The 11,924-nt window shown below is 41.0% G+C and overlaps 1 protein-coding gene across 2 annotated transcripts in view; it reads right to left on the minus strand.

Moving 5' to 3' along the window:
• Positions 1 to 1,187: 1,187 nt before the first annotated feature.
• Positions 1,188 to 11,924, minus strand: part of LOC102490674 (uncharacterized) — a 321,768-nt gene continuing 311,031 nt past the window's right edge. For both annotated transcript variants that reach the window (XR_003550981.1, XR_335913.2), the window contains one exon: positions 1,188 to 2,423. The gene's annotated coding sequence lies outside the window, so the exon portion shown is untranslated. The remainder of the gene's footprint in view (positions 2,424 to 11,924) is intronic.

An 11,924-nucleotide genomic window follows, 5' to 3' on the forward strand; every position in this document is an offset into this window, starting at 1 on the left:
GTGGATACATACAATATCTTTCTTTCATATCCTGACTTGCTTCACTCAGCAGTAGGTCCTCCATATCTGACCACTTTCTATCAAATGCCAGGGTCTTGTTGTTTTTTTTATGATTGAGTAGTATTCCATAGAGTATATATGCCACATTTTTTCAATCCATTCATCTGTTTGTGGACATTTAGGTTGGTTCCATATCTTGGTGATCGTGAATAATACTGCAAAAAACATTCATGTGCAAGCACTTAAACATGGATGTGCAAGCACTTTTCTGACTGAGCGTTCTCCTGTCTTTTGGGTAAATACCCAGAAGTGGGATTGCTGGATCAAATGGTAGTTCTATTTGTAGATCTTTGAGGAACCTCCATATTGTTCTCCACAGTGGTTGAACTAGTTTACATTCCCACCAACAGTGGAGGAGGGTTCCCTTTTCACCACATCCCCGCCAACACTTATCACTTTTTATATTCTTAATCTTTGCCATTCTGACAGGGGTTAGGTGGTATCTCATTGTGGTTTTTATCTGCATTTCCCTTATGATGAGGGATGTCGAGCATTTCCTCATATGCTTTTTGGCTGTTCGTATGTCTTCCTTAGAGAGACTTTTGTTCAGCTCACTTTCCCATCTTTTAATCGGGTTAATCATTTTTTTTCGCATAAGGCACTTGAGTTCCCTATGTATTCTCGTTATCAGTCCCTTGTCTGAGGCATATTTAACAAAAATATTTTCCCATTCTGAGGGTTGTCGGTTCACACTTGTTACTGTGTCCTTTGCTGTGCAGAAACTTCTTAGTCTAATATAGTCCCACTTGTCTATTTTAGGGATTATTGCCTGTGCTTTGGGAGTCTTATTTAAGAAGTCTTTGCCTACTCCAATGTCTCCCAGAGTTTCTCCAGCATTTTCCACCAGTAGTTTTATTGTTTGAGGTCTTAGATTCAGATCTTTGATCCATTTTGAGTTGATTTTTGTTAATGGTGAAAAATGGGAGTTCAGTTTCATCTTTCTGCAGGTGGATACCCAGTTTTTCCAGCACAATTTACTAAAGAGGTTTTCTTTTTCCCAATGGATTGACTAATATCCTTTGTCAAAAATCAGTTGGCTGTCAGCTTTGAGGGTTATTTCTGGGGTCTCTTTTCTATTCCATTGGTCCACATGTCTGTTTTTGTGCCAATACCATGCTGTATGATGATCACAGCTTTATAGGTATATCTTGGGATCAGGGAGTGATATGCCTCCCCCTCTCATAAAGATCTTGAAACTCTCCATGGAACTGAATATCACCTGTAGGTTTTCTGGCTATCACATTGGCTCCATTTTGCCTCCATTAATCCCCATGAAAGTTGGTCACTCAATTCCTACAGTCTTTTTAAAATCGTGGAAGGAAGGAAGATGCCTACAACTGCAGGCAGCTAGGAAGAGCTGCTTCTGGAACATCCTGGGAACCTTATAGACACAGTTTAGTCACCATATGCAACATCTCTAGCAAACTGCAGAAGAGGCCCATGGTTTATCTCAGTTCACCAAGTGCACAAGGAATGATTTTCCAGGATCCAATTTGCCCATTGCATTTAGAGAGCTAATTAGATATTAATTGACAAATGAGAACTGCTACCCATGTGGGGAGCAATTTGCTTTATTAAACAAGAAGTGATGTGATGTGTGTTCTATACGTAGGATGTTAAGCTTCATAGTAACACTGAAGAGTGCCAAGATTATCCAGTGCTTAACATACAGTTGAATGTCACAAAGTTCAAGAAGGGCCTCAGAGACAAAACAGGGACAGTTTTACATGTGTTTATTCAGCACAGTGCCTCACAATCTTCTTTAGGGCTGATTAAGAGGAGCTAACTTTTATGATTGCTTACTAAGTGTCGGGCACCAGAGAGAAAGCATTCACTCCATCAGACACTCTGTGGGAAAAGTACTATTATTTATTCCCATCTTACAGTTAAGGAAACTCAGGCACTGTGAAGTTGAGTGAGAAAGCTGGACTGTGAGGGAGCTTCGGGCCATTAGGCTACAGAACTAAGCTTTCACATATTATGTAGGTCTGACATGATGATCAGTTTGACTATTCAGAGATTATATGCAGTTGCTTAGTATTTTTAACATATGTTAAGTGTTGAATACCTTCTTAGTTCTAGATATACAATGTGTATAATTTTCTTTCTTTTGTGGGAAAGAGCAAGAGATTGAGAGAAAAAGGTACCCTGTATAGGATTTCTTCATGCGGCATCCCCTGCCCAAAGCCCTCCTCCTTAGTCAAGATCTTGAGCATATGCATGCACAGCGTGTTCCAGGTTGTCTTGAGGTTCACTCTCAGTTGGTCATGTGGCTTCTAGCAGTGCAGAGCTGTGGGCTCCCACCTGCTCTCCTGAGGCTGGGCTGCTCCAAAAATTTTTGAGACACAGCTCCCAGATATCACCTGAGATGAAAAGCAATAAGAACTAAAACCTATGGAGTACTTCTTAAGTGTCACATCTTGTGTTAAGCACTTGACAGTTTTTCATTCTTTTATGTATTTTATTCTCATGTGACCTTCCTGAGTTCCCATTTTAGATAAGGAAAACAAGATTCACAGAGGAGAAATTTCCCAAAGGGCATCCTGCCTGTAAGTTAGATCCAGGTATTTTAGCTCCCCTAGACATTGCTTTTGACCTCTGCATCAAGCCACACCAACCAGTGTGACTGGCAACAGTGATGTCCTAGAACCCACATAGTTTTCTTAGTGTTCCTCAGTCCTCGCACAATTGTGTTCTTCCTTTTTGAAAGTTGGCCACCTATCAAACTTTCAATTATAGCTTTTTTTAAAAAAAGTTTTACTATAGAGCATTTGTGCTCACCAGAGAGAGACCAACAAAAAGAGAGAAAGTAAGAAATCTCTCTCTCTCTCTCTCTCACACACACACACACACACACACACACACACACACATACACACACGGAGCATGGATGCACCACAATCCTCTCTCTTCCTTTCCTCTTTCAGGATTTTGGACATGCATGTACATTCACCTGATATAATTCTCAAGCCTCCAGGTCCATGACTTGAACTGTGAAGTTGGCCATGTGGGATCCAGTACCTTAACCTCCATGCCACCTGCTGGCCCTAGCTATTTCATTTTTAAGTTCAGTTGCAAAAGGAAAACATTTTGAGAACTGAAGTTTTTGTTTGTTTGTTTGTTTGTTCATCTATTTGTTTTTAAGTTTTTGCCATAGGGTGTGTACAGTTGCCAGAGAGAGAGAGAGAGAGAGAGAAACGGAAAGGAAAAGTGAGAAAACATACCCCCAGAGGGATGGCCACACCACAGTCATTTCTCCTCCATTCTCCACTTGGGAATTTGGGTGCGCATGCACACATGCCAGCATGATTTTCAAGCTGCTGGTTCTGGGATTCAGACTGCAATTGGCCATGTAAGAGTCTATCACCTTCACCACTATGCCACCTGCTGGCCTCAGGAGTAACATTTTTGTCACTGAGGTAAGTGGTGGAATGCTGGACCATTAGATCCTTCAACAAATTCCCCAAAAGGCTATTGGTGCCAGGCTCTGTGCCAGGCATGGGATGGGTGATCACACACAAGTACTGCTACATGGATGCATGTTGTTTGACAAAAGATATATAACTACGTGCAGGGTGACATGTTGTTTTTGTTTGTTTTGTTTTTGTACTCACCAAAGATAGAAAGGGAGAAAATATTTCCCCTAGTGGAGCATGGTGACACCACAATCCCTTCTCCATTTCTCCATCCTGTCAGGATCTTGGACACACATGCATACACACCAGACATGCTTTTCAAGCCTCTGAGACTGGGATTCTAACCACCATCAGCCATGTGGGATTTGACTCCCTTAACCACCTGGCAATGAGAGCAGCCCCTGTTGAGTTTTAAAGTAAAAGAAAGGCTAAGGTGCTTTAGAGCTTTTTCTGGACTACTCATGACAGCCAATGAACTGGGTCTTCCAGAGCATGTAATGGGAAGCCATGTTTTCTAGTTAAAGTAATCTGATTTTATAAAATTATATGCATAATTAAGAGTAACTTTGGTTTCAAATTTTAGAAAATGTAGCCCAAAGGAGATTTAGACAAATAATAAGTTAACTAGGGGGTTGACAGCAGTGGTTCACTTGCTGCAATATGACACCAACCCTTTCAGTCTGTCATTTAGCTATTGGCATTTTCTTTCAAGGGTTTTTACCTCATTATTACAAAATGGCTACTGTTGCTCCAAACAACATCAAGGTAGAAAGTGAGCCAGTGAGCTGGTTTTGAAAAATATTTTCTATTAGTAACAAAGGGAAATATTTTTTGCAGAAGTCTCCCAGAAGGTGGGACCAGCAGTTGGTGTAATGGCTATGTCACTGAACTCCCTTGTAGCTGACCATGGTTCAAATCCTGGACCTGATGGCTTGAACTCACACCAGAAATCTCCCAGAAGGCTTCCATTTCTATTTTATTGGCCAGAGTTAAATAACATCATTAACACCTATAAAGAAAGATGGGAAAGAAGCAAGGGTCCAGCTCTTTTCTAGCCTCTTTTGGGCAAGGTGGATAAGAGAAATATGACTCTATTATCTAACCAATAGTTTTTGTCACAGCATGAGAGTGTGACATATTGGGAGCATCCTTAACTATATAAGAGTATGGTAGCCCCTCCTTATCAGTGGAGATACATCCCAGGACTCTTAGTGAATGCTGAAACTGTGGCTAGTACAAGACCCTATGTATTCATATATGCTATGTTTCTGTTAAAAATAGACACAGAAAAAGATAAACAACAATCAATAATAAAACAGTAATTATAGCAATATATGATAATAAGAGTTATGAGCATGCTCTCTTTTCCTCCTCTCAAAATAGCTTCTTCCCCTTTTTTTTAATTGCCAGAGGGTACAGATGCTTATGAGAGAGAGAGTGAGAGTGACAGTGAGAGAGAGAGAGAGAGAGAGAGAGAAACCAATCCCTCTCCCCCAATGGAGAGTAGTCACACCTCAATCCCTTCTCTTGCATTTATCCTTCCTGTTAGGATTTGATATGCACACGCGCACTAGTACGTTTTGCAAGCTCTCAGGGCCTGTGGGTTCTGTCTCCCAACACTCAGAACCTACTGCTGTGCTACAGAGTTGGCCCTCAAATATCTTACTGCACCTTACCTATTTAATGCAGGAACCTAAAACCAAGGAACACGAAACTGTGACTAACAGGGGACTCCTCAACTGTGTCCAACTATTTGTGACCATATAACATCATCGTTAATGTTGGAGTTAATTGGGTCGATTTGGGTCACATGTTAGAAGCGGGAAAGTTCCTTCCCTTTTAAGAGCTCATCCTGGAAAAAAAAGTAGACCAAAACGTGGGGGCTGATCTATGCCTACCAGGGTTGTTGTAAGGCAGAAATTTTTTCTTAAACTAGGACTAGACACCAGGTTCCAAAGTTAGCTCCCAGGACTTTCCTTTAGGCTAAATACTGTGCAGTTGTAAAAGCTTTCTGTTGATCATAGTGTACGTGCCATGGACAGCACTGGCTGTATGATTAGTGGTCAGTCCAAAATAAAAATGTAGGATTCCTTGTTTAAAAATTATTAAGAATTTCAAAACAACAGAAACACAATACTAAGCCAGGCACGGGGGATCTCGTGCTGTTGCACAACTCCTCGTTTGCAAAGGTGACCTTGGCAGAGGGCAGCTGGTACATTGCCAAAGCGTAGAGTTGGAGGAGTGATGAGCTCAAGAGCGTGGTTACAGATGTGGGGTCAGTTCCTCTGAAGTACGATACAGTGGTTAAGGCTCATGCTTTCAAATAGTCTCTCTCTGTATTCCAATTCCATCTCTGTTATTTAAATGTTCAGTGATTTTAGAAACTTGTTTAGCCTTTCAAAGATTCCATTTCTTTTCCCTTAGAGGAGTGGTAGTAATATCTCTGCCATTTATTGAGAAGAGTAAATTAAATGGCAGAGCCAATTTCCTTACAATGGCTCACTCCTTATAGGTGCTATGCTATGTCCTCAGTGAAGGGTTGCTATGACCTGTGAATTTTGCTGATCCCTAAATGCAGTTCTACTATGTTAGAGGATGTTCTAGTTTACACAGTAAACTCAGAAAGATTTATGAATTAGAATGTCCATTTATTCATGTGTAAAGAACTGGCTGGACTTGGCATGGCATCTAACATCAGTTCTTAATCAGAACCTACTTTCCAAACATTAGGTTGTCAGTCAAGTTGTCATGATGCGTTTCCCTACGCAAAATGCATCACGACTGTCCAGACAACCCAATCATTTGGTAGGTTACCTTCTGAAAGCACAGTCATTACTTTCCTCAGATGCGTGTGTTATGAGATTTCCAAGGCCAAATAAGTGGAAATCCTTCGGATTTAGCTAAGGTTTCCTTTTTGTGGAACTTGTCAGAGACTTTAGAATGTTTATGAGTTCTCTGAATTCCCAGGAGGATTTCCAAATTTATCTGGGCCTGTGTTACAGGATCACAGTGGTGATTCACTTTAGTTAGCCTTTAACATAAACAGGGGAGTGTTTTGTATATGGGTACAGGGATGTGTAAACTACTGTTAGCCTACCCCACAGATAAATTTAGATACCATTGATAGCACCCTTAGCAAGATTCTAGCTGCAGAGATAGTTATTCAGACATTTGAATGTCACTTTTATAATCTGTAACCATAGGTTTTGTTCATTTGCAAAAGAGAAATTAGAAACTCTCGTATTATTAAAATGAGTGGTGTTTAAATATATCATGGACCATAACTGCTGTGTCCCCAACCCTCTTCCAGTGTGAACTGGAAGAGGCAATCGCTCAATCTGTTTACTCAAGGTCTTGCAACCCCAGTTCCTAGAGGGCTCTGTTACTTGACACACTCCTACAGCTAGCTGATCCAGCCTGCCATAGGCAGAGGGAACATGGTACACTAGAGTTTTATGTAAAAACTGAAATAATTGTAGGACTTCCCTGAGCTTACAAAAACAATATGCAGTACTGTTTTTGTGCTATTAAATATGTGTGTATGTAATAGAATTTTGGTGTAAGACTTACATTGATTTTTTTTTTTTTAATCTGGCAGTAGGCTTGAGAGGGTACATCCAAAAGCTGAAAACACAAAAATAACCCAAACATTTTCTACAGCTCAATGTGCATTCCATAGCCTGTGGAATGCTGTCTTTGTGCTACAGTCCATGGAAGCGGTATTCTCAGTAACAGTTTTGGGGCAAGTGTGGAGTTAACTCATGAACAGGGAATTACTTACTTTTTTTCAAAGAATTATTTATTTTATTTATCATTGTTCTTTTAACTTGCTATAGGGCATGTGTGGTCACCAGAGAGAGACAGAGAGAGAATGTGAGGGAAAGTAAGAAAGCAGGCTGCCAGGTCCGGGACTCAACCGCAGTTGGCCATGTGGAAGTCCAGTACCTCAACCAGGAGTTAATTTCTTAGGACGTGGTTCCATCAATGTAGAGTAGACTGGGGCTGTTGTCTGATTCTTGCCTATTCAGATTCCTCCCTCCCCCTCCCTGGTCTGTAATGTAATCTTGTTTGATTTTGCATGTTACAAACTACTTTTATGGGAAAGAATAAACTCGAGGTTTGGTAAATCTAATCCATGGTCACTCCTCCTGTGTACTGATAACAGATAATTTGGATTAAAAATGAAGCACTGGAACCAGCAGTTAGCGTAATGGCTATGTCACTGGACTCCCATGTAGTCAACCATGGTTCGCGTCCCGGACCCGGTGGCTTAAAACTCATGCTGGGCGCGTGTGCATTGTGTGCCCAAGATCCCGAGAGGACAGTGGAGGAGAAGGGATTGCGGCGTGGCCATCCCCCCTGAGGGGTGATTTCTCGCTTTCTGTCTCTCTGTGTCTGTCTGTCTGGTGAACACATGCCCCCTATAGCAAAAACCTCTCCAAAAAAAAGAAGCACTTAGTCATCAGCTGGATGTTCCTATGTGTTTAAATGCTACCTATTTATAGAGTGACATTTAGATAACAAAGTAAAAATTTTACTTTCAGAGGCATGATGCTGTAAGACATATCTGAAGATAGAAAGTCCTTTGTGATTAAAAAATTCACTGCTTTTCTGTGGCATCTACAACCAGCACTTAGCTAGTAATCAAATGGAAAACTGCATGGAAGAAATACAGTAGTTGACTTCTACCCAAGCCTTTTTGAAAAGAGGAAGTAAAGCCTTTCTGCTCTTTAACGCACAAAAGCACAATGCTTTATAATGGATTCCACAGCAAAAGCAAAATCTACACAAAGCAGCATCTTTTTGCTCTGTCCTACGTACAATGTAAGTGAGATTCCAAGTATGCAAATGGTAGGAGGAAAAATGCATTTTTCACTACCACAGTATTGAATGTTGTAGGGAATATGGGTAGTAATTGCCCACAAATTGGAGGATTAATGTGTACCACTATTTTCTCCTCCTCCTCCAACATTCAGGTTTCAGTCTGATTTTTATCTACTCTTTTTTGGATTATTTTTCTGTAAGAAGTAGGTGGCCTTGTGGATAAATGTAAGTCCCCCATATCCAAGCCTGTTGTCCCTTTCCAGATGTCAGTAAGGTTTTCTCATGTCCTTCATGCACTCAGTTTTGGAAGCAAGTGTGTCTCCTTTCATTTATTCTTCTGGTCCAGAAGTGAGTAGAATCCTTGCCATCGTATAGCAATTTCTGCAAAGCGGACAGTGCAGAGTCCCAATTAGGAACCCTGGAGTTTAAACCTCGATACTCAGCCATTTCTCTACCTGTTGATTGAGGGTCAATCCTCACATTGTCTTTGTGTCCCCCCTCAGCCTCTTGGCAGCCCCTGAGCCAGTGTTCTTCCATCCTAAGTAGACACTCAGTGTTTATTGGCTACTGCCATACTGTTGGTGGGCTGTTTAGGGAAGTGCTGAAAGGGCAGGAAGAATAGCTTTGCTGGAGCCATACAAGAGGGAGGAGGTACTTCTACAGGCCGGAATGAAGCAGAGTGGAAAGATAAGAGATATTTGAAAAATATTTGAAAGGGAGCATGGGACCAGCAGTTAGCATAATGGCTATGTCGCTGGACTCCCACATAGTCGACTGCAGTTCAAGTCCTGGACCTGGCGGCTTAAACTCACGCCGGGTGCGTGTGCATACGTGCCCAAGATCCCAAGAGGAGAATGGAGGAAAAGGGATTGCGGCGTGGCCATCCCCCCTGGGGAGTGATTTCTCGCTTTCTCTCTGTCTCTCTGGCAAGCGCACGTGCCCTATAGTGAAAACCTCTCAAAAAAAATAAATAAATAAGAAAAAGAAAATAAAAATAGGGAGCAGAAGGCACTGGGGAAAAGTCAGTTCAAAGGGGGATGAACCGTGTGTTCTGTTTTAGGAGTCTAGTTTATCAGACTGTATAAACCTCAAGGCATCAAAGATGATATCGTCTCAAAAGTTGTAGACTATACTGTCTACTGTGATCATCAGTAGGTAAATGTGGCTACTTGAATATAAACAGATTAAAATTAAATAAAATTAAAAATTTGGCTTTTGAGTCACACTAGCTAGTCACATCTTAAGTACTCAGTAGCCTCAGATGATTAGTGACTGCTGTGTAGCACAGATAGAGAACATTCCCATCATTTCCAAAAGCTCTGTTGGGTGGGGCTGACTTCAGAGCTCATCTGTTGAGTGCTATGCATAGGGAGTCAGATCCCATATGACTAACCATGGTTCAAATCCCACCGTCAGCAACTTGAAGAGCACATCAGGTATGTGTGCATGTATGCATAAAATCCTGGTAGGATGGAGAAGTGGAGGAAAACAGCTTGCAGTGACTACTCCCTATTGAGGGGATGCCTTCTTTCTCTCTAGTGAGTCCATGTGTGTGCTTGTTCTCTCTCTCTCTCTCCTTGATGAGTGCACCTGCCCTCTGGCAGTTAAGAAAACAAACAAGCCAAAAGCTCTTTTTGGAGATGGCCTCAGTAGTAGCTAGGCTCTGTGCAGATAAAGCTGGATCCCACATGGCCAGCCAGGGTTTGAATTTTGCCAGGGTGAATGTAAGCATGTCGGGTTGCTGACAGGATAGAGAATGGAGAATTGCAGTAGAAGAGATTGTGTCATGACCAGGACCTGTAATAGGGTTCATTCTATCTCTCTCTCTGTCTCTGTCTCTCTCTCTCTTTTCTTTTCCTCTCTCTCCACCTTCCCATTATATGTATGACCTCTGGCAGTTAAATTAAAAAGTAAAAAAAAAAAGGAAGCTCTGTTGGACAATACTGCTCTCAGGGATGATACCACCTTCTTTAATCTCACTCCTTATTGTTCATTCTACAAAGATTAACAGAACACCTCCTTTGTTTTCAGCCTTCACTGAGAAGTGGCTGAACTGTTGAAGACCAGGGACTTTAGAGTAGCCTGGTCCAACTGCTCATTCACTTTGTGACCTTTGGCAGGTCTTTTAATCTCCATGCATGTTTTTTAGTTCAGTCCACAGTAAAATGAGGATAATAAAATTATGTATCATGTAGGGATGTTGTGAGGATTAAAGAAGTGTGTATTTGTATATGTATATATGTGCTTGATGATGATGTGTGTACAGGTGCTCCTCAGCTTATAATGGAGTTAGGTCCCAATTAGCCCATTATAAGTTGAAAAAAACATAAGTTAAAAATGTGTTTAATCAACCAACTGATGGTATGATAGTTGAGGCAGCTAGGTCCTACATGGCTGACTTGACCATTTCAGTCCTGAAACCAGTGGCTTGAAAAACACACTGTGTGTGTGTGTGCGTGTGTACTCAAAATTCCAAGAGGAGAATGAAGAAGAGATGGCAGAGTGCCCATCCCCCCTAGGGGTGTGATTTCTCACTTTTCCTCCCTTTCTCTCTCTTTCTCCCTTCCTCCCTCTCTCTAGCAAGTACACATGCCCTATAGCAAAAACTAGAAAAAAAAATCAAAAATCAAAATCGAGCACATGTGCCCTATAGCAAAAATCTCTTAAAAAAAGAATTGTTTTTATTGCTTTTAGGTAGGTATTACAGGGTGATAAACAAAATGTCTATGGTTCTAATTGTCTTGGAGTTACCAACTTAGTAGGAGCAGCAGTGACTCATTAAATCAATTAATATTTGCAAACTAGGTCAAGACCAGGAAAGAAAATAAATGGACTAAAACAACGGAGAATAACATAGGACAAACTCCCTAGAAAGTTTTGTAGAGGTGATGTTTATGCTAAATCAAAAAGAAGAGAAATACTAGCCATACAAAGGGAGGAGGAGAGAGAAAACCAGGCAGAGGAAGATGCACTGTAAAAGAGGACAAACTGACTACAATGCATAGAGTAAGGGAGAGACTTCAGATAAGCTTTGAAGAAATAGAAATAGCAGCTAGTTGATACAGAGCTGAAGCCAATGGAAAAGATTGTATTGGAGAGATGTAAAGGGTCTTCAGAAAGTTCATGCAAAATTTGTATATGAGAAAATGCTGCATGGATTTCAATTTTCTTTACAACATACTTTAATTGTTTAAAAAATTCTCCTTGTATATTTTTACATGGAACACATTGGAGGAGGAACAGGAGTGAAAGCAGAATCCATTAGAAAGGTTGAGTAGACCAGGTCAGGGGGAGCGATTCAGACTCAGAATCTGTGGCACTGGAGAGAAATGAACAGTGTCTTGATATATTTGGGAGATAACCAATGAGGCTTGCTGATGGGTTACATGTGGTTAATAAAAGAGAGGTATTTGGGTTGATGCTCACGTTCTGACTTGATTAACTGGGTCAGTGGTGGTTTCATTTGCTGAGATAAAAAAGACTTGCAGAGAACATTTTTGAAGAAGGAAAACCAAAACTACTTGATGACAGGTAGTCTGCTAGTTATGTAAATCTGGTGTCCAGATGAAAGACTGGGCAGCACACAGGCACATGGACATCATTAGTTTATAGATGATATTTTAG

The sequence above is a fragment of the Tupaia chinensis genome, unplaced genomic scaffold (genome assembly GCF_000334495.1).
Source record: "Tupaia chinensis unplaced genomic scaffold, TupChi_1.0 Scaffold000569_1, whole genome shotgun sequence".
In the NCBI taxonomy this organism is placed as follows: domain Eukaryota; kingdom Metazoa; phylum Chordata; class Mammalia; order Scandentia; family Tupaiidae; genus Tupaia; species Tupaia belangeri.